Here is a 24598-nt window from a genome sequence, read left to right on the forward strand (position 1 = left end):
AGCATTGCAATACTTCGGATCAAATTGCTACCTACTGTAGATAGCATTGCAATACGTCCGATCAAATTGCTATATACTGTAGATACTATAGCATTGCAATACTTGGGATCAAATTGCTACCTACTGTAGATAGCATTGCAATACTTCGGATCAAACTGCTATCTACTGTAGATAGCATTGCAATACTTGGGATCAAATTGCTACCTACTGTAGATAGCATTGCAATACTTCGGATAAATTGCTACCTACTGTAGATAGCATTGCAATACTTCGGATCAAACTGCTATCTACTGTAGATAGCATTGCAATACTTTTTGATATGGAGTAAATAGCTTGTTTTCTTGACAATGCTATCTATTGTAGAAAAGAAATGCTTATGATCAGGGACAAGTGATTTGCGCGGATAAAAATAGCCAATTGCGCGGAACTTTTTTTCACTAAATTTCAGTGCAAATCATGTATCCCTGCCCATAGGAAAAAAATAGCCAATTGTGTGGAAAAAAATCACTTGTCCCTGCTTATGATCACACAGCTACCTACTGCAGATAGCATCAGTTTTAATAAAACTGCTATATTGACAATAAAAATTATAAATATTTTGTACTCAGAGGTAAAAATACAGTGCTTTGTGCCTAAAATAGAAATAAAGCAATTCACACAAACTTATTGTGTAGGTTGTGAAGATATTTCATTTAATATATTGTTGAAACATATACAAGTCCACCACCTACAAGAAATAGTGGTTGATAAAACTGTTGCTTTATGCAAAAGTCAATTTGAAACTTGATCTACCCACTTCAAGCCTCAACATATTATCGATGTTGATTTGATGCCGATGATTGCGGTCATACTTTTGTTAACCTCAATCATCGGCATCGAGTCGACATTGAAATATGCAGAGGCTCGAAGGTGGGTAGGTTCAAATTGACACTTGGATTAAAGGTTTATATCATTGTGATCATGGCATATTGCCCAAAAGAAACCTTTCACTGCTAACAATCAGCAGGGGCATCGCTAGACCAATATGATTCAGGGGGTGTACAGCATGTTTTGCCGACGGAAATATTTTTGTGAAATGTAATTTTCATCCTATTTTTTTAATTAGTAACTACTATAACATTCACATTAATCTTTTATATGTCTCTAGCAATTTGCCGACAATCACATACCTTTGACTACAATCATATGGTTTTGACGACAACAATAAACTTTTTGCCATACCCCCCCCCCTCTAGCGTCGCCCCTGACAATCAGTACCGTTTCCCTCTGTTGACTGAATAAAACAATACAAACGCTTCATCACTATTCATGCTTGGCAAAATGCCTGATGTGCTTCACATATTGGATAGGAATAGCTTTTACCATTTTTCACCCTGATGTGGCAGTTACGTCTGCACATTTCATTAGGCGCAGCCTCAAATGGCTAGCATTCGCTCAAAGCGCTGGTGTACACAGGCATGCACTTAAAGACGCTGCATAGATGCGCTAGCGAAAACAGCTGTTTCAATGCGAAGACGTCACTGCCATATCAGGGTGAAAAATGGTCTAGTGAACTTTTATTTGGCATTCTGTCGTGTCCATTACCAGATTGACCAAGAATTATTAAAAATACCTGTAAGTGTGGATTTCACAGATGTCATAGACAATAAAACATAATCAAAGGTTTAGTAACCAATTTATTACAAGCATGACAATACTTGTCTTGTCATAAAATCCATTTAAAGATGAAGCCCTGCTTTTGGTCTAAGTTCCTTAGGTAATTAGTCAAGGTTAAAATGTATCCATGTAAATTCTGTTGTCTGTCATCAAAGTAACAGGTGTAAGTCAGTGCGTCTTTGGAGAACTGGCCAGCCGGGGCTTTTTGTTTAACAATACTTTGGTCCAATAATGTATTAACATTATAATAAGATCTATGTAAGTTTAGAAAAAATATACTCTTTTATATTTGATTTTATTGCTTACTTTCTTTTTATACATATAATACCACTACACTGTCGATTGATTAACAAGAATTGTATTTGGAGCTAGTACTGTTTTCCTACAAATCAAGAACTCAGTGTAAAACACTGCCTAAACGCCATTACATTTAGAGAATTCTGCACTACCAGGCCTTTGTACATAAAAGTCTATGATTCACTGGTCTGTGGTGTGGCTTTAGTTGGGTTGGAAATTAATAAATGCTTTGTTGTAACTACAAAGCTCATTATTGTCTGAAAATTTTGGTACCAAAATCTCATTTTCACCAAAAATGCAGATGAGGCATTGTTGCACTGAGCCCTAGAAATTTCACTCCCAAAAAGAAAAGCAGTTGAGTTGTGTGTTTGAGATTTGATAAGAAAGAACTTTCCCACAAATTTGAAGAAAAAATTCCAGGTGAACATTATGTAAGACCAATAAAGCTGCCTGCCCTGTACCACCATATTTGAGAAAGGCGCAGGATTGGTTGTTTTAGTAAATTTCCTATACTTAAGGTATAGGGAAATTTTACATTTCGCCACATATATAAATTGTACAAATAGCACAAATAGCTAGAAGTAAATGCAAAAGACAAGGGTTCAAAGGGCTTTAACGTACTGGCCATATAAGCAATTTTGAACTTAGATTATTTTCTCATATCCTAGTTGCTTCCAATGATCGCTATTTGTGCAATTTGTGCAATTGGTGGAAAGGGCTTTAACGTGCCGACTATATAAGCAATTATGACATTGATCGCCAAGTCCCTTCTAGCCGTCAGCAATTTGTGCAATTTATGCAATTTTGAACTTAGATTATTTTTCTCATATCCTAGTTGCTTCCAATGATCGCTATTTGTGCAATTTGTGCAATTGGTGGAAAGGGCTTTAACGTGCCGACTATATAAGCAATTATGACATTGATCGCCAAGTCCCTTCTAGCCGTCAGCAATTTGTGCAATTTATGCAATTTTGAACTTAGAGCATTTTTCTCATATCCTAGTTGCTTCCAATGATCGCTATTTGTGCAATTTGTGCAATTGGTGGAATGGGCTTTAACGTGCCGACTATATAAGCAATTATGACATTGATCGCCAAGTCCCTTCTAGCCGTCAGCAATTTGTGCAATTTATGCAATTTTGAACTTAGATTATTTTTCTCATATCCTAGTTGCTTCCAATGATCGCTATTTGTGCAATTTGTGCAATTGGTGGAAAGGGCTTTAACGTGCCGACTATATAAGCAATTATGACATTGATCGCCAAGTCCCTTCTATCTGTCATGAATTGGTGCCCTCCATGCTTTTGAACTTAGATTATTTTTCTCATATCCTAGTTGCTTCCAATGATCGCTATTTGTGCAATTTGTGCAATTGGTGGAAAGGGCTTTAACGTGCCGACTATATAAGCAATTATGACATTGATCGCCAAGTCCCTTCTAGCCGTCAGCAATTTGTGCAATTTATGCAATTTTGAACTTAGATTATTTTTCTCATATCCTAGTTGCTTCCAATGATCGCTATTTGTGCAATTTTTGCAATTGGTGGAAAGGGCTTTAACGTGCCGACTATATAAGCAATTATGACATTGATCGCCAAGTCCCTTCTAGCCGTCAGCAATTTGTGCAATTTATGCAATTTTGAACTTAGATTATTTTTCTCATATCCTAGTTGCTTCCAATGATCGCTATTTGTGCAATTTGTGCAATTGGTGGAAAGGGCTTTAACGTGCCGACTATATAAGCAATTATGACATTGATCGCCAAGTCCCTTCTAGCCGTCAGCAATTTGTGCAATTTATGCAATTTTGAACTTCTCGCCGGTGTCGTGTGCCAGACCCCTCTCATGATGAAATCGTAGTAGTATATATGAATATTAATGAACTCTACGTCATCCGCGTCATACTTTTTTTTAATAATCGACTCGTACAGATCGTGAATGATGTTATTAATAGATCTAGCTCGTCACCACAGTGAAATTAATTAACACACACACGGCGGTTGAATTTTAAACCACAGTATTATAGAAAAGTGTACTTCTGTTCCAGTTTCTAACCAGTAATTTCGGAATTCAAGCATTTTAAACAACAGTAAGTGTACATTTCGTCCAGTTTCTTACCAGTTGCAATGAATTATGGTAGTGTAAGCTTACCAAAAATACCAAAAGCTGTGATAGTTTCTGCACTCACTGCACTGTACATACTGTACAACTCTGTACAGTGTGAGTATGTACGCGAGTATAACAACTTGAGCAAGTCACAATATTTTCTCAAGTTGATTTATCCTTTCTATAAATAGCGACGTATACAGAAAAAATATACACAACCACGTTCTCCGAGTACTGTACATACTACATAGTATAATTTAAAACTCTAGTCCGGGACTCTAGCGGGTACACCCATCGTATGTGTACATGGACCTAATCCATGGGTTCCTACAAGGCCGATGACTGGACCGATGACACACATTCGATAGGTGTATCGTATAATATGTGTGAGTTACGGCTTTTGACAATTGGCTCCCTAGTCCTAGCCCGAGGTACGCACACGTCCGTCACTACGATTTTCACCAGGGGTAGCGGGGGTAAATGACCCCCTAAATTTAAAAAATATTAATTTTTCACCCTCTATTGGGAATATGTGCAAGCTCGGGGTGAAAACTGACCCTCTAGCTACTTTTGGACCGTACTCCTACCCCTGACTACACTGCAAAATATTTTTCACCCCCAAGATTTAATTTTCACCCCATGTATTTGGATTTTCTGCAAGCTCTGGAGTGAAAAACACAGGAAAACAACCCCGACTTTTGGGCCTTAATGCTGTAGGCCTACCCCTGATTTCCACTGTCCTTCTCCGCACGAAGGTCTGAGACTCCTGAGCATATCTGGTCCAGGGTACACATAAAATACCACGTTTTCTCATAAATACCACTTCCTACCATTCCTCACGTGAAGATGAGACTTAAACAAAACATATTTGGTGCATGTTCGTAAATTTTGAGCACATTTGAGGATGGAAAATGTTTTGAATTCTTTCTATAGATAGATGCCGTCAGTGTGGCGTCATCACCCATGACGTGAGTTCACGGTGCCCTTTTTTTACGTACATAGGGCATTCATGGCCCTAGTGAGGAAGGAACAGGGCCATGATGTTTCGGGCTACCCTAGGTAGTCCATACATTCGACATATAGCGGGGACTCTAGTCGTCTCTACAAATATGTCAATGACAGCAAGAACATGATGAAGTCTAACTTGGAATTTGCACATCATCTTGATCTTGATACTGCCCAACAGTCCTAGAGGAGTAAAACGGTTAGGTTGATATGCGCATGCATGCAAATTTTAGTCTATAGATTTCTTGTAGATGTTGGGTTATGTTGGTTTTAAATTGTGTGGGATCTATTATGTTTAAGGGGTACTACACCCCTAGCCAATTTTTGCTTATTTTGTGTTTTTCTCAAAAATCATAGTGCATTGGTGACAAGTAAGATATAGGGCCTAGATATGTATATTATAGAGACAAGGACTATAACTACTGCACTGAAAATTCAGCAACTCAAGGCAAGTAGTTATTGATTTATTGATCAAATATTGGTTTTCCCTAATTTTGACTGTAACTCCACAACTGCTGTCTGTGCTGAAATAAAATTTCCAGTGTACTCTAGTCGTCTCTACAAATATGTCAATGACAGCAAGAACATGATGAAGTCTAACTTGGAATTTGCACATCATCTTGATCTTGATACTGCCCAACTGTCCTAGAGGAGTAAAAGCGGTTAGGTTGATATGCGCATGCATGCAAATTTTAGACTATAGATTTCTTGTAGAAGTTGGGTAATGTTGGTTTTAAATTGTGTGGGATCTATTATGTTTAAGGGGGTACTACACCCCTAGCCAATTTTTGCTTATTTTTGTGTTTTCTCAAAAATCATAGTGCATTGGTGACAAGTAAGATATAGGGCCTAGATATGTATATTATAGAGACAAGGACTATAACTACTGCACTGAAAATTCAGCAACTCAAGGCAAGTAGTTATTGATTTATTGATCAAATATTGGTTTTCCCTAATTTTTGACTGTAACTCCACAACTGCTGTCTGTGCTGAAATAAAAATTTCCAGTGTAGCAGTTGTAGTCCTTGCCCCTATAATATACATATCTTACTTGTCACCAATGCTCTATAATTTTTGAGAAAAATGTAAAAATAGGCCCAAAATTGGGCAGGGGTGTAGTACCCCGTTATCCAAATGATTTGATCGAGTAATTTATCAACTACCATGTATCCACGACAACACAATACTATAGGGACTGTGCAATAATTATGTCTACACCCAGGGTGATATCTACACCCTGGGCCCTTAATTACTTAGTAACTCGGGGTCTGAAACAGTAACTTGGACCCCGAGATAGTAACTCGACTTTAAGTAACTCGGGCCCCGACTTAGTAACTCTGGGTCTGAGATAGTAACTTGGGGCCTCGACTTAGTAACTCGGGTCTGAGATAGTAACACGGACCTCGACTTAGTAACTCGGGTCTGAGATAGTAACTTGGGGCCTCAACTTAGTAACTTGGTATCTGAAATAGTAACACGGACCCCAAGATAGTAACTTCGGGGTCCGAGATAGTAATCCAGGCCCCGACTTTATAACTCGGGGTCCGGGATAGTAACTCAGGGTCGAGATAGTAAGTCGGGGCCCGACTTAGTAACTTCGGAGTCCGAGATAGTAATTCGGGGCCCCGAGATACTACTTCGGGATCCGAGATAGTAGCTCAAGGTCCCGAGATACTAATTCAGGGTCTGATATAGTAACTCGGGGCCCGACTTAATAACACGGGGCCCTTAGATAGTAACTCAGGGTTCCGACTTAATATCTTGGGGTCAGAGATATAATAACTCGGGGTCCGAGATAGTAACTCGGGGCCTCAACTTAGTAACTCGGGGTCTGAGATAGTAACACGGACAACGAGATAGTAACTCGGGGTCTGAGTTAGTAACTTGGGGGCCCCAACTTAGTAACTTGGGGCCCCAACTTAGTAACTCGGGTACCGAGATAGTAACGCGGGGCTTCAACTTAGTAACTCGGGGTCTGAGATAGTAACACGGACAACGAGATAGTAACTCGGGTCTGAGTTACTAACTTGGGCCCTAACTTAGTAACTTAGGGCCCCAACTTAGTAACTCGGGGTCCGAAATAGTAACTTCGGGCCCGACTTAGTAACTCGGGGTCCGAGATAGTAACTCGGGGGCCTCGACTTATTAACTCGGGTCTGAGATAGTAACACGCACCCGAGATTGTAACTCGGGGCAACGAATTTGTAATTGGGGGTTAGAGATAGTAACTCGGGGCCTCAACTTAGTAACTTGGGGTCTGAGATAGTAACACGGACAACGAGATAGTAACTCGGGCGTCGACTTAGTAACTCGGGTCTGAGATAATAACACGGACCCGGAGATTGTAACTCGGGGTCCAAGATAGTAACTCGGGGCCCGACGTAGTAACTGGCGGTCAGAGATAGTAACTCGGGGCCTCGACTTAGTAACTCGGGGTCCGAGATAGTAACTTGGGGCCTCAACTTAGTAACTTGGTATCTGAGATAGTAACTCGGGGTCCGAGATAGTAATTCGGGCCCCCGACTTTATAACTCAGGGTCCGGGATAGTACGGTAACTCAGGGTCAGAGATAGTAAGTCGGGGCCCGACTTAGTAACTCGAGTCCGAGATAATAACTTGGGACCCGAGATACTAATTGGGGGTCGAGATAGTAGCTCAGGGTCCCGAGATACTAATTCAGGGTCTGATATAGTAACTCGGGCCCCAACTTAGTAACACAGGGCCCTTAGATAGTAACTCGGGGTTCCGACTTAATAACTTGGGGTCAGAGATATAATAACACGGGGTCCGAGATACTAACTCGGGGCCTCAACTTAATAACTCGGGGTCTGAGATAGTAACACGGACCACGAGATAGTAACTCAGGGTCGAGTTAGTAACTTGGGGCTAACTTAGTAACTCGGGTACCGAGACAGTAACTTCAGGGCCTCGACTTAGTAACTTCGAGTCTGAGTAGTAACACTGACCCGAGATAGTAACTCGGGGTCCGAGATAGTAACAGGGCTTCGACTTAGTAACTCGGGTCTGAGATAGTAACACTGACCCCGAGATAGTAACTCGGGGTCTGAGATAGTAACTCGGGCCCTGACTTATTAACTCGGGCTCCGAGATAGTAACTCTGGGCCCGACTTATTAACTCGGGGTCGAGATAGTAACTTGGGGCCTCGACTTAATAACTCGGGGTCTGAAACAGTAACACAGACCGAGATAGTAACTCGGGGTCTGAGATAGTAATTCAGGACCCCAATTAGTATCTCGGGCCCCAAGTTACTATCTCGGACCCCGAGTTACTAAGTCGGGGCCCGAATTACTATCTCGGACCCCGAGTTCCTATCTTGGGTCTGTGTTACTATCTCAGATACCAAGTTACTAAGTTGAGGCCCCAAGTTACTATCTTGGACCCCGAGGTACTAAGTCGAGGCCCGAGTTACTATCTCTGACCCCAGTTACTACGTCGGGGCCCGAGTTACTATCTTACGCCCCAAGCCACGATCTCAGCGTCCGTGTTATTATTTCAGACCCGAGTTACTAAGTCGAGGCCTGAGTTACTATCTCAGACCCCGAGTTACTATCTCGGGGAGAGTATTACTATCTCAGACCCAAGTTACTAAGTTGAGGCCCGAGTTACTATCTCTAACCCCTAATTACTAAGTCGGGGCCCGAGTTACTATCTCAGACCCGAGTTACTAAGTCGAGGTCCGTGTTACTATCTCAGACCCGAGTTACCAAGTCGAGGCCCGAGTTACTATCACGGACCCGAGTTACTAAGTCGAGGCCCGAGTTACTATCTCAGACCCGAGTTACTAAGTCGGGTCGAGTTACTATCTCAGACCCCAAGTTACTAAGTCGAGGCCCGAATTACTATCTCGGACCCGAGTTACTACCTCGTACCCGAGTTACTAAGTCGGGGCCCGAAGTTACTATCTCGGACCCCGAGTTACTATCTCGGGGTCAGTGTTACTGTTTCAGACCCCGAGTTATTAAGTCGAGGCCCCAAGTTACTATCTCGGACCCCGAGTTACTATCTCGGGTCAGTGTTACTATCTCAGACCCGAGTTACTAAGTCGAGGCCCGACTTACTATCTCTGACCCGAGTTACTATCCGGACCCTGAGTTATAAAGTCCGGGGCCGAATTACTATCTCGGACCCCGAGTTACTATATAGGGTCCGTGTTACTATCTCGGATACCAAGTTACTAAGTTGAGGCCCCAAGTTACTATCTCGGACCCCGAGTTACTAAGTCAAGGCCCGAATTACTATCTCGGACCCGAGTTACTAGGTCGGGGCCCTGAATTACTATCTCAGACCCCGCGTTACTATCTCGCGGTCCGTGTTACTGTTTCAGACCCCAAGTTATTAAGTCGAGGCCCCAAGTTACTATCTCTGACCCCGAGTTAATAAGTCGGGGCCCCGAGTTACTATCTCGGACCCCGAGTTACTAAGTCGAGGCACCGAGTTACTAAGTCGAGGCCCGAGTTACTGTCTTAGACCCTGAGTTACTAAGTCGAGGCCCCAAGTTACTATCTCGGACCCGGAGTACTATCTTGGACCCAGAGTTACTAAGTCTGAGATACTATCTCGGGCCTATCTTGGACCCAAGATACTAAATCCGGGCCCGAGTTACTAACTCAGATATCGAGTTACTAAGTCGGGGCCCGAGTTACTATCTTGGACCCTGAGTTACTATCTCGGGTCCCGAGTTGAGGCCCGGGTTACTAAGTCGGGCCCTGAGTTACTATCTCGGACCCGAGTTACTAAGTCGGGCCCGAGTTACAGTCGGGCCCTGAGTTACTATCTCGGACACACAAGTTTTAAGGTGTATTTTGGACGAAAAGAATGCCCCGTTTCATCTCTACATAATCATATGACCTATTTTTTCGCGATTGCACGAACAAGTATCGTAATTCGTGGCAACACTGATTAGTGTATATTTCTATGCTGGGCTTTTTTCATGAGCTACTCCCGCCTAGGCGGAAGTACCTATACACCCTACGCAAGTCAATTGAAGCCGTACAATTTATCGCTAATTTACGACCATAAAATTTAGACACTTCTCTTGTCTGTATTAGCATCAACTCTCTCATGTCACGTTTTCATGTCAGAAATTAACATAACTCCCGAAACCGAAAACAGAAATTATCTTCGTTCAACTTTTCAGTAGGCAACAAAAGACTAGAATAAACACTCTAGTGTATGCCACAACTTTATCATGCTCACAAGTGAAACAGGACATTGAAGTTCATGATTCCCATTGTGCTACATGTGTATACCACACTCTCATGTGTACAACAATATTATCACTATAGATGATTTCCATTGTGCTATACAACATTCCCATGTATACTACAACTTTTATCACAGGTGGAACAGAGTACTATAGATGATTTCCATTGTGCAATACAACACTCCCATGTATACTACAACTTTATCACAGGTGGAACAGAGCACTATAGATGATTTCCATTGTGCTATACAACACTCCCATGTATACTACAACTTTGTCACAGGTGGAACGGAGCATTATAGATGATTTCCATTGTGATATACAACACTCACATGTATACTACAACTTTATCACAGGTGGAACGGAGCATTATAGATGATTTCCATTGTGATATACAACACTCACATGTATACTACAACTTTATCACAGGTGGAACAGAGCACTATAGATGATTTCCATTGTGCTATACAACACTCCCATGTATACTACAACTTTGTCACAGGTGGAACGGAGCATTATAGATGATTTCCATTGTGATATACAACACTCCCATGTATACTACAACTTTATCACAGGTGGAACTGAACACTATAGATGATTTCCATTGTGTTAGACAACACTCCCATGTATACTACAACTTTATTACAGGTGGAACAGAGTACTATTGATGATTTCCACTGTGCTATACAACATTCCCATGTATACTAGGCTGCAACTTTATCACAGGTGGAACAGAGCACAAAGATGATTTCCATTGAGCTATACAACACTCCCATGTATACTACAACTTTATCATGGGTGGAACAGAGCACAAAGATGATTTCCATTGAGCTATTCAACACTCCCATGTATACTACAACTTTATCATGGGTGGAACAGTGTACTATAGATGATTTCCATTCAGCTATACAACACTCCCATGTATACTACAACTTTATCATGGATGGAACAGAGCACAAAGATGATTTCCATTGAGCTATACAACACTCCCATGTATACTACAACTTTATCATACAACCCTCCCATGTATACTACAACTTTATCATACAACCCTCCCATGTATACTACAACTTTATCATGGGTGGAACAGAGCACAAAGATGATTTCCATTGAGCTATACAACACTCCCATGTATACTACAACTTTATCATGGGTGGAACAGAGTACTATAGATGATTTCCATTGAGCTATACAACACTCCCATGTATGCTACAACTTTATCATGGGTGGAACAGAGTACTATAGATGATTTCCATTGAGCTATACAACACTCCCATGTATGCTACAACTTTATCATGGGTGGAACAGAGTACTATAGATGATTTCCATTGTGCTATACAACACTCACATGTATACTACAACTTTATCATGGGTGGAACAGAGCACAAAGATGATTTCCATTGAGCTATTCAACACTCCCATGTATACTACAACTTTATCATGGGTGGAACAGAGTACAAAGATGATTTCCATTGAGCTATACAACACTCCCATGTATACTACAACTTTATCATGGGTGGAACAGAGTACAAAGATGATTTCCATTGAGCTATACAACACTCCCATGTATACTACAACTTTATCATGGGTGGAACAGAGTACTGTAGATGATTTCCATTGAGCTATACAACACTCCCATGTATACTACAACTTTATCATGGGTGGAACAGAGTACTGTAGATGATTTCCATTGAGCTATACAACACTCCCATGTATACTACAACTTTATCATGGGTGGAACAGAGCACAAAGATGATTTCCATTGAGCTATTCAACACTCCCATGTATACTACAACTTTATCATGGGTGGAACAGAGTACTATAGATGATTTCCATTGAGCTATACAACACTCCCATGTATACTACAACTTTATCATGGGTGGAACAGAGCACAAAGATGATTTCCATTGAGCTATACAACACTCCCATGTATACTACAACTTTATCATGGGTGGAACAGAGCACAAAGATGATTTCCATTGAGCTATACAACACTCCCATGTATACTACAACTTTATCATGGGTGGAACAGAGTACAAAGATGATTTCCATTGAGCTATATACAACACTCCCATGTATACTACAACTTTATCATGGGTGGAACAGAGCACAAAGATGATTTCCATTGAGCTATACAACACTCCCATGTATACTACAACTTTATCATGGGTGGAACAGAGTACAAAGATGATTTCCATTGAGCTATACAACACTCCCATGTATACTACAACTTTATCATGGGTGGAACAGTGTACTATAGATGATTTCCATTCAGCTATACAACACTCCCATGTATACTACAACTTTATCATGGATGGAACAGAGCACAAAGATGATTTCCATTGAGCTATACAACACTCCCATGTATACTACAACTTTATCATACAACCCTCCCATGTATACTACAACTTTATCATACAACCCTCCCATGTATACTACAACTTTATCATGGGTGGAACAGAGCACAAAGATGATTTCCATTGAGCTATACAACACTCCCATGTATACTACAACTTTATCATGGGTGGAACAGAGTACTATAGATGATTTCCATTGAGCTATACAACACTCCCATGTATGCTACAACTTTATCATGGGTGGAACAGAGTACTATAGATGATTTCCATTGTGCTATACAACACTCACATGTATACTACAACTTTATCATGGGTGGAACAGAGCACAAAGATGATTTCCATTGAGCTATTCAACACTCCCATGTATACTACAACTTTATCATGGGTGGAACAGAGTACACAAAGATGATTTCCATTGAGCTATACAACACTCCCATGTATACTACAACTTTATCATGGGTGGAACAGAGTACAAAGATGATTTCCATTGAGCTATACAACACTCCCATGTATACTACAACTTTATCATGGGTGGAACAGAGTACTGTAGATGATTTCCATTGAGCTATACAACACTCCCATGTATACTACAACTTTATCATGGGTGGAACAGAGTACTGTAGATGATTTCCATTGAGCTATACAACACTCCCATGTATACTACAACTTTATCATGGGTGGAACAGAGCACAAAGATGATTTCCATTGAGCTATTCAACACTCCCATGTATACTACAACTTTATCATGGGTGGAACAGAGTACTATAGATGATTTCCATTGAGCTATACAACACTCCCATGTATACTACAACTTTATCATGGGTGGAACAGAGCACAAAGATGATTTCCATTGAGCTATACAACACTCCCATGTATACTACAACTTTATCATGGGTGGAACAGAGCACAAAGATGATTTCCATTGAGCTATACAACACTCCCATGTATACTACAACTTTATCATGGGTGGAACAGAGTACAAAGATGATTTCCATTGAGCTATACAACACTCCCATGTATACTACAACTTTATCATACAACCCTCCCATGTATACTACAACTTTATCATACAACCCTCCCATGTATACTACAACTTTATCATGGGTGGAACAGAGCACAAAGATGATTTCCATTGAGCTATACAACACTCCCATGTATACTACAACTTTATCATGGGTGGAACAGTGTACTATAGATGATTTCCATTCAGCTATACAACACTCCCATGTATACTACAACTTTATCATGGATGGAACAGAGCACAAAGATGATTTCCATTGAGCTATACAACACTCCCATGTATACTACAACTTTATCATACAACCCTCCCATGTATACTACAACTTTATCATACAACCCTCCCATGTATACTACAACTTTATCATGGGTGGAACAGAGCACAAAGATGATTTCCATTGAGCTATTCAACACTCCCATGTATACTACAACTTTATCATGGGTGGAACAGAGTACAAAGATGATTTCCATTGAGCTATACAACACTCCCATGTATACTACAACTTTATCATGGGTGGAACAGAGTACAAAGATGATTTCCATTGAGCTATACAACACTCCCATGTATACTACAACTTTATCATGGGTGGAACAGAGTACTGTAGATGATTTCCATTGAGCTATACAACACTCCCATGTATACTACAACTTTATCATGGGTGGAACAGAGTACTGTAGATGATTTCCATTGAGCTATACAACACTCCCATGTATACTACAACTTTATCATGGGTGGAACAGAGCACAAAGATGATTTCCATTGAGCTATTCAACACTCCCATGTATACTACAACTTTATCATGGGTGGAACAGAGTACTATAGATGATTTCCATTGAGCTATACAACACTCCCATGTATACTACAACTTTATCATGGGTGGAACAGAGCACAAAGATGATTTCCATTGAGCTATACAACACTCCCATGTATACTACAACTTTATCATGGGTGGAACAGAGCACAAAGATGATTTCCATTGAGCTATACAACACTCCCATGTATACTACAACTTTATCATGGGTGGAACAGAGTACAAAGATGATTTCCATTGAGCTATACAACACTCCCATGTATACTACAACTTTATCATGGGTGGAACAGAGCACAAAGATGATTTCCATTGAGCTATACAACACTCCCATGTATACTACAACTTTATCATGGGTGGAACAGAGTACAAAGATGATTTCCATTGAGCTATACAACACTCCCATGTATACTACAACTTTATCATGGGTGGAACAGAGTACTATAGATGATTTCCATTGAGCTATACAACACTCCCATGTATACTACAACTTTATCATGGGTGGAACAGGACACTATCTATTGTGCTATAATGTAAATTATTTCTAGTGTCCTGTCCCTCCTGTGACAAAGTTGTGGTATACAAGGGAATGTTGTATAGCACAATTAAAATTATGATTTAGGTGTCCCTTCCCACCCGTGACAAAGTTGTGGTATACAATGGAATGTTGTATTGTTTAAATCAAATCATCTTTACTATCCTATCCCACCTGTGACAAAGTTGCGGTGTTCATGGGTATCTTGTAAAGCACAATTTTAATCTTCTATATTTTACCCACATGTAACATTTATGTTTTTGTGTTTTATATTTTAAAGAATGGTGCAAACTTCATGAAGTAAATGAACATGTGAAGCCATTGGCTGCGAGTTCGGGTGTCAGGGCATCTGATGTTTTGCAATTGATCTTCCTAGAGGTGAGTTAAGGTTTACACTATATGTTTTGGGCAGAATTTTCGGCCGAATGTTAAATAAGTTTAGCTTAGATTTGCAAGTTTCATAAATGAAAATTTGCAATTATTTCTTGATATTTCTTGATTTATTTTTTAATATATCTAAGCAATAGTTTTGCCATTTTAACCCTCCCAAAAACATCATGCAAATGGGGTGGAAATGACACTACTTATATCAATCATTGGGATTTCCTTCATAAAACCAATACCATTCCTCATGTGTGTCAGCTTTACTTGTCTCAATATTCGAATGCAAATGCTGCTAGTTCATGCTACCATCTAACTCGCCTTATGTAAGACGTACATAGAACATATTGACCATTTTAGGTGGCATTTTATCTATATGTATTTTCAGATAGCTAACTCAAATACTACACCTTACAGATACAATAGCTAGCTATGTCAAATCCATTATGTTCATTTAACTTAAATCAGCAAAGAAAAGTGTTTAAATGGGATTTTGTGAATTTGCATAAGTCAAGAAGCTGTTTTGAAAAATCACATCCTGTACGATAATTTTAAAGCAATTCTGTGCACAACACCATAGTTAAGTTTGCCACCTTAAATATCTACCGTATATAATTTTTTTAAATTCTGTGACTTATTTATAATTCTATTACTCTTACGACCCATTATTCAAAATCGCGTACTGTGATTTGTTAAAACACGTCACATGAGAGCCCATTATTCTGCAATAATGGGTCAAGCGCCGTAACACACTCTACGCACAGCATTACGCTGTGCAATATTTCCGCGATACACGCTCCACCTTGAAGTAAACAACTGAAAATATTTGTGCCAAAAATGATATTTTCTCTTTAAATCGCACTATTTTCTGGTAATAGAATAGAAATAAAGGGTGCAGCATTATCCTTTACACGCAAATAATGTGTCCTTGGCAGTAAAAGCGTCTAAATAATGGGTGAGGACACATTATTTGGGTGTAAGGATAATGCATTACCCTTTATTTCTTAAATAAAAGGAAGGTCTGAAAATGTTGTGTTAATTATTATTAATATTCATGTTATTCTCATTAATAACTTTTCTGCAGGCACTAGCACTGTCTAAGGAGTAAGGATTCCTTCAATAGTTTGCAGATTGAAGCAGCCTTTTAACAGGCAACAACACAAAGAACAAGAGAGTATAGAGAATCAAGAATGCAGCAAATAAGAACTGCCCTGAAGTCTTTGGATGTCATTATTGGAACTTAATAACAATCCATTGCCATAGTCCATTTGGGACAAGATCAAGGCACAAACCACCAGATAGTAGATGCCATGGTCCTTGAAACCAATTGATATTTTATGTAGTTGCTAATTTATAATAGATTACAGGGATACAATGTATATGATATGTGCAGCCACTGTCATCTGTGTATCAAATATAACACAGAGGTTGCATACTGAATTGCAGAGCTGGATTGATGGAATCATCGCCAACTGTTAGCATAGCAGGAGATAAGCTATGTGTATGATAATTTGATGCGCCAATAGAAAACTCTATCTCCTCATCATTTAGCTTCCAGAGATTTTATGGTCATCCAGTGTTTTATTCAGTGATGCTAGATGAGGCTGTTTTCATGGAGTTTGGATAAGATACATTAAAATATCTGTATAACTGAATGTCATCACCGTAACATATAGAGAGGTTTCTTGATTGACAAGTGTATAATATTATGGTGAATGACATACATGTAACAGGGCCAATCATGGATCCTTGTGACAGGCTTTGTCGTCTAGATTTTAAAGGGGAGTGGTTACTCACTCTCTAGTATGATGCTAGGCGAGTGGTCAAATCATTCTCTAGCATGATTGCTAGGAGAGCTGTTAACATTGTATTTGAACACAGATATTGGAACATCTGTGATTTGAAGTGATGATTTTTATGTGAGCTGGCTATCTGGTGAATATAACTGGTATTACCATATAGTCACATAACAGTAAAAAAAAAATAATTCTTAAGGTTGGTCTTAACCCTCAGGGAATTATGGGCCTCATAACTGCTAAATTTTTGGTCTTTTAAAATGACAAAGACTTGATGAATTCATATGCGAGGTCAAATTTGGGCAAAAATGCTCAGTTATGGAGAAAATTAAAAAACAATTTTACCCAAATTTTCATGGGCATTGTACCAAAAAAATTCTTTACAAAATTAATTTTTAAAAACCTATTTTGTATTCATTTTTTTAAATTTTGACCAACTTTGAGAAATTTTTACCAAAACTGGTTGAAAAATGCTCAATTTTGCGAAAAAAAAAAAACATGAAAAAAGCCTGATTTTTCGCTCAATTTTCATTTTTTTTTGGTGAAGTTGATCAAAATTTTAAAAAGTAAATGGTCCTAGATATCTATACGCTGGCGAAGTTACGTAATAATCGGATTAACTACCATAGCAATAGGTACAAACAATTTTTGATTATATCGCGCTGCACTACTACGTTCATGCGGTACCTCTGCATTGAACCATAGATGTCAAAGAAATGCTAATCACTTGCACCTGTAAGATTAGTCTCTTTGAAAAGAGCGGTATTGTATTCAATCTACTATATGATTGACGACAGGTGATGAGTGCAACCTGCTTGTAGTGCAGCGCGGTATATTCAAAATTGTTTGCACCTATTGCTATGGTAGTTAATCCGATTAATTACGTAACTTCGCCAGCGTATATCTAGTTTTTTTAAAATAAAAATTTTTACTGAAGAATGTTTTTGTTGTTGCCAAAAATAATTTGGGTAAAAAAATTGGTTTGAATGTAAAGGTTTCTTGATCAATTTTCATTAACACAGCAATGAAATTCAGACATGGAACTTTCATAACTTTCAGCTAACTCCAATTAGGCTGGAATTAGCAAAGTCAAACACTGAAAGGGATGCAAATTATTATAATTATATTCTCACAGTACAGGGTGTCCCAGAAAACATCTCCAGAAATAGACAATATCATCAAAATATTTTAAAAGCAGTGGGTAGCTCATTGTGCACATTATACACAAATTTTATTTTAATTCGGTTGGCTGGATGCAAAGAAATGAGTGATTGATCACACAATGCACACATCAACAACTCATTCCAAGTTTGATTAACAGGCACTTTTGTCACACTTGCTCACCCCTTCGTAAAGTTTGTGTATCTCATTCAATTCAGTCCTCTGATCTATTTTATACGATGGTATTATGTTACTCATGCTTGCACTGAAGGTGAAAAGCGTGAGTGAATATAACATTTGATCTGCCTTTACTTTGATACACAGTGCCTGAATTGTAAGAAACTTAACATGGATTGCAGAAATTGGATAGCTATACAATTAACAGATTTAATTCTTTACATAATATGTTAAACTTTCAAAACCCAAGAAATACATGATTAAGCTTAGAGCTTCTAATTTTTTATACTGTGCTATATTATGTTTAATGTTTTAATTTTTTAAGTTAAAACTTTGCATTCATGGCAATATTTGAAGCAACATTTTGTCCAAGAAAACTTTGATTTTTGTAAGGTTTCCAGCTTTAATTCTTTGTGTTGTGCAATATGTTATATTGCAACTTTCCAAAGAACATGTGAGCCAAGAATGACAATGATCAAGTGCTTGTACATCTTTACGTGTAATTTTGATACCATGCAACATTATGTTCAAATTTTAAAAGATTTACATTTTACATAGCCATTTCTTGGAAAATTCCAAAACATTAATTATTGTGTGAGAAAACTTTTTTTGTCAGCTGGAATTCTTTATACAATAATTCTTTATGCAATAATTATATTAATATTAACGAAAAAATATATTTACAAGTACCAAGCACCATTTTAGATTCAAGCTTTAATATCACATAGTATTTTCACATTTTAACAAAAGTTTATTACATGTTTAGCAAAACACAGATTGTGTAAGAAGAATAAAAAGAATTTCACCAAACAAAACACAAAGTCAATTGATAAGCATTAGTGTGCATTGTGTTGAATGATCTTTCTTTCAAACTTAATGAAATGAATTGAGATGTATGTTATGTAATCGCTCATATCTTTGCAATCAATCAACCGATTCAAGTGTGTAAGATGCAGAATAAGAGGGCTACATGCTGTTTTTATGTTTTGGATTTGGATGCTTATTTGTCAGCTTATGTCAAAATTCATTCACCTTTGTAATCTTTTTCTGGAACACCCTGTATATTAATTTAATTTGCTAGGTAACAGTAAGGAACTTCTTTAAAAGTTTTGCAAATTTCAATCTGCATAATTAATTAGAGCTAATTTTGACTTGTCCAAAAATTAGTCATAATTGAAAATTATGCAGATTGAAATTAAAAAAGTTAAATGTAATGTGTTTCTAGATAGCCCTTACAGCTACCCACATTGCAACATTATAACATTTCCATTAGAGATAGAATTTAACTTCTTTTCCACAAAATGTTAGTTTTCACTGTCAGATATGTCCTCTTTTAAATTTGGCCTGAGCAAATGATGCAATAAAAAGAAAATCACTGTACAATACCAGCACATAAGCCGCCAATGTGAGCCACTCCTTCAAATGTGACTGGTGTCGGTCCCGCACGCCTTGTATGGAGAGTATTGTGAACATTGTGTGTTAAGTTTTGAAAAACATGAGGTTGTTCTCCTCAGCAAATGTTACAATATGACCTGATTTAAAAAAAAATGTCAAATCAGCAGTTTTTAGGTAAAAAAAATCCCTTAAGATGGGTAGGGGTTTCAGATTGCCATCAGCACACCCCTGTTAAAATTTAATTTGAGCCCCCCCTCCCCCAACATTTTTTGTTTCAAATGAATGAGCATCAAGTCAGAGTGAGAATCTTGGATAAATCTGCCATATATGATTAAAAGTAAGTTTTATTCAAAGTGTCATATTAAGGGGACTGTGTATTCTCAGAAATGCATTAATTAAAAGTGCTGTAACTTTAAATTAAACAAAATTTAATGCAAGTATATATTTTTGTTATGCAAAAAGTACTTTTTTGAAGAAACTTCAAAAAAGCACATTGTTTTGCCTTAAATTATTTGGAACACACTGTACCCAAATTTGGATTTCATGGTGTTTTTTTGTAATTAGACACTCCATTCATGGAACGGTTTTTCATGATTTGGATATTAGTCTTATTTTTGAATTTTTGAATTTTCGTCTTATTTGGTCAATAATTCAAAATAAGGCCTAAGCGAGTCTAGGTTACAAAAAAAACACAAAATCCAAATTTTGGATTTTCCTTCCTATAGTGTGTTCCAAACAATTTTAGGCAAAATCATGAGGTTTTTTCTTATTTTCTTCAAAATTGTTCTTTTCACCCCAAATTTGTATTTATATTTAGATAATTTCCTTTCCAAAATGTATACTTTTATCTTGGATTAGTAACTTTTGGGCCATTCCATTTAAAATCCACACCACCCCTGTGGAAGATTTAGCTAAAGTCTTTCAAAGAGGGAGTATGAGTTTTGAATAGAATAAACCATTGGGTAACTTCATTTGAAATACTCACTCCAGCTGTGGAAGATATAGGTAAAGCCATAATACAGAGGGGAGTATGGGTTTCAAAATGATAAACCCTGACCAGTTAGGCAGTTACATTTGAAAAATATACTCCCCTGTGGATTTCAACTGGAATACTAGCCCATTATGCATTTCTGAGAATGCACAGTCCCTTTAAGGGGGGTACTACACCCCTAGCCAATTTTTTTTGCCTATTTTTTTGTTTTTCTCGAAAATTATAGCGCATTGGTGACAAGTAAGATATGTATATTATAGGGGCAAGGACTACAACTACTGCACTGAAAATTCAGCAACTCAAGGCAAGTAGTTATTGATTTATTGATAAAATATTGGTTTTCCCTCATTTGTGACTGTAACTCCACAACTGTTGTCTGTGCTGAAATAAAATTTCCAGTGTAGCAGTTGTAGTCCTTGCCCTATAATATACATATCTTACTTGTCACCAATGCTCTATAATTTTGAGAAAATGCAAAAATAGGCACAAAATTGGGCAGGGGTGTAGTACCCCTTAAATATAATAAATTAAATGAAAATATAAATCATAGTCAATTGAAAACATACCAGTTACATTAAATATCATTTATAGAAAAATAAAGTTATCTATTACTTGACTGAGTTTGTGTACCAAACCAAATTTGATTGATGGGAACAAAGAAAAATATTGTTAGTAAATTGCATGTGTATGTATATTGTGACATGCATAAAAACAGATGGTTGAGTGGTTCTAATAATTGCACAAGTACATGATTGCTATTATTGTATGTAAACGAGAAATTATGTAACTTTTAGTATTTCAATTTTAAGTGTTCTATTATGATGCTATAATAATAAACAGTTCAAGAGAGAAATTAAACATTAGCCAGTGTAATTATTGCATGTTTTACTGTCTCTTACCAGGTATCATGACTATCATCAGGGTTATAAATATATTCACCAGTGTTGCAATATGTCGGCAAAATTCATGACATATTTTTTTTTTTTAAAAAGGCACAAAAATCATGGAAAGGTTCAGGGAGGAGACTGGATGTGATATGTCTATTTTTGACATCACTATTGGGTCACTATTATGAAATCTTCACAAATAATTAATTCTAAATCATAAAATGTGTTATGTGTTTGCTAAATCAAAAATAATTATGTTATTCCAAAACCACTTTCAGCGTTGTAGTTTCGTAAGGCTTGTGCTTTCATAATGCGTGTCCTGTACTGCCTTGAAAAGTCATGAATTTTGGTTTAAATTACAAACATTTCATAAATAAATGTGGAATGTATTGTTAATTGAAATTCAAAGAGAAAGTGACCATCCAAACTTGTTAAAGACAGGCATTCAAGAAGGAAGCAATATATCAGATCAATAATGGGTGTTTGGAGGCCAATGGAAGTACTATGACTACCACAAACAAAATTGATGGATACAAATGAAAACCCAGCCCATCCCCAACATGCCATTAAACCTAGAATCCGTGCCCTAAAAACCCAACCTGAATTACCTTAAACCCCAAACAGTACCCTTAAACCCAACAAACACGCACCCTTAAAGCCTAACTACTTGTACCCTTAAACCCTAACACGCACCCTTAACCTCCAAAACGCAGGACTAACCTTAAACCCCAACACTTACCCTTAAACCCAAACATGTACCTTTAAAATTCCCAACAAGTTAGCCCTAACCTTTAAACCCAAACCCAACCTATCTGTACCCTTCCTTAACCCCCAACATGTAGGCCCTGGTCCCCAAACTATATGTACCTATATGTCCAACAAGTCAGACCTACCCTTTAAACCCAAACCCAACCTGTAGGCCTACCCTTAAACCCCAACACGTAGGTACCATTATTCCCCAAACTGCACCTTTAAACCCCAACACGTAGGCCAAGGCCTATCCTTAAACCCAACCTGAACTGCCTTGAACCCCAACCAGTCCCTGAAACCCAACATACAAACATGTACCCTTAAAGCCCAACCGCATGTACCCTTAAACCCCGACACGTGCCCTTAACCCCCAAACGTAGGCATACCCTTAGAGCCCAACATTTACCCTTAAACCCCAACATGTACGTGTACCTTAAAAACTCCCACAAGTCAGACCTGCCCTTTAAACCCAAACCCAACCTGTAGGCCTACCCTTCCCTAAACCCCAACATGTAGGCCCTTGTCCCCAAACTGTAGACCTATACGTAGGCCTAACCCCAACATATGTACCTTTAAAACTCTAACCTAAAGTCAGGCTTGCCTTTAAAACCCAAACCCAACCTGTAGGCCTACCCTTAAACCCCAATATGAAGGCCCTACCCTAAATCCCCAACCTGTACCTGTAGCTGTAAACCACAACACATGCCCTTAAACCCCATGACATCTACTGAAACTCCAACATGTACCCTTTAAACTCCAAACCAACCCCTGAAACCCATGTAGGGTCAGCGTACCTTTAAAATGCCCCATCCATTACCTGACACACAATGACAGGCCAGATCATTTTGGAATTTGGAAACCGCATAGGCTTAATTCTGTGGCATAGTTTAAAAAACACTGAAATATTGTCTAAAACGTGACAACAGCGAGCAGGAAATTGTGCATACTATTTGCCACCGTTTTCCTATTGTTTTTCTGTGCCTTTTATGAAGTATAATATTGCAAGATGCCCAAAACACACGTGCCTCCTCCTATTTTTCTGTAGGCCAATGCTCTTTAGCCTGGCTTCAACATTTTGTTTGAGCTTGGTCATATCAAGACCCAAGCGTGTGTCGCACGGAACGACCATTTAAACAAACAAACGAAAGTAGGCCTAAATATTATACCACCTATGGCTAGAATTTTCTTTGGATGTGGGGGATCCAAATTTACAAAAAGTGAGCGTCAATGAAATTGCGACCCCCCCTCACCGATACACCTACTTACCCCTACGCTAAAATTTTATTGAAATCAGTCTTTTGAATAAATTAAACACACTATCTGTGGTCATTTGTGACTCTCTATATTTTGGTCATCAATTTGTTTTTCTTTAAACCCTCCCCCGCCCCCCTCCGTATAATGGGGACCCACCCCCTTTCCGAAGAAAATGAGAGCCCCCTAAGCCCTAAACACAGATCCCATGCAAGTATCAATCCGGAGCAGACGCCAGTACCAATCTGTTAAATACAGCCTTGGATACCTTCATCAAATGAACGGGTTATTTTCTCCTAACATTATGCAAATACGAAAATACCAACATGCAAATTAACCTCAATGCACACCGAGTGTATATAAGTACTATCACCATGATATCATAGTATACTACGACTCTTTCACGGTCAAAACGTGATGAACCACTGGTTTTTCATGGCAACGGGATCATCGCGCAGCACCGGCAGGACTTGCCGTAAAAATCTTAACTCGCCGGCGGGACTTGCCGTATGATGCCTAGGATGATGATGATGAGGATGACAAGATGCCGATGCCTCAAATTAAGTATGACTCGGATGATTGGATATAATGATGATGCCTAGGATGATGATGACTCCGATATGATGCATAGATGATGATGACTCCGATAATGATGAATATGACGATGACGATGATGATGATGATGATGATGATGATGATGATGATGATGATGATGATGATGATGACGACGACGATGATGATAATGATGATGACGACGATGATTACGCTATATAATGACAGAATGAATGAAGGTGTCATTTTATTA

General features: G+C 38.5%; 1 long non-coding RNA gene across 1 annotated transcript; it reads left to right on the forward strand.

Annotated features, from left to right (window-relative positions):
• Positions 1 to 3900: 3900 nt before the first annotated feature.
• On the forward strand, positions 3901 to 17040 carry LOC140159394 (uncharacterized). Its single transcript, XR_011859878.1, has 3 exons — positions 3901 to 4039; positions 15285 to 15382; positions 16470 to 17040. It is a non-coding gene; the product is annotated as an uncharacterized lncRNA (long non-coding RNA).
• The last annotated feature ends 7558 nt before the right edge of the window (positions 17041 to 24598 follow it).

This window comes from Amphiura filiformis, chromosome 8, assembly GCF_039555335.1.
Source record: "Amphiura filiformis chromosome 8, Afil_fr2py, whole genome shotgun sequence".
NCBI classification, from domain to species: domain Eukaryota; kingdom Metazoa; phylum Echinodermata; class Ophiuroidea; order Amphilepidida; family Amphiuridae; genus Amphiura; species Amphiura filiformis.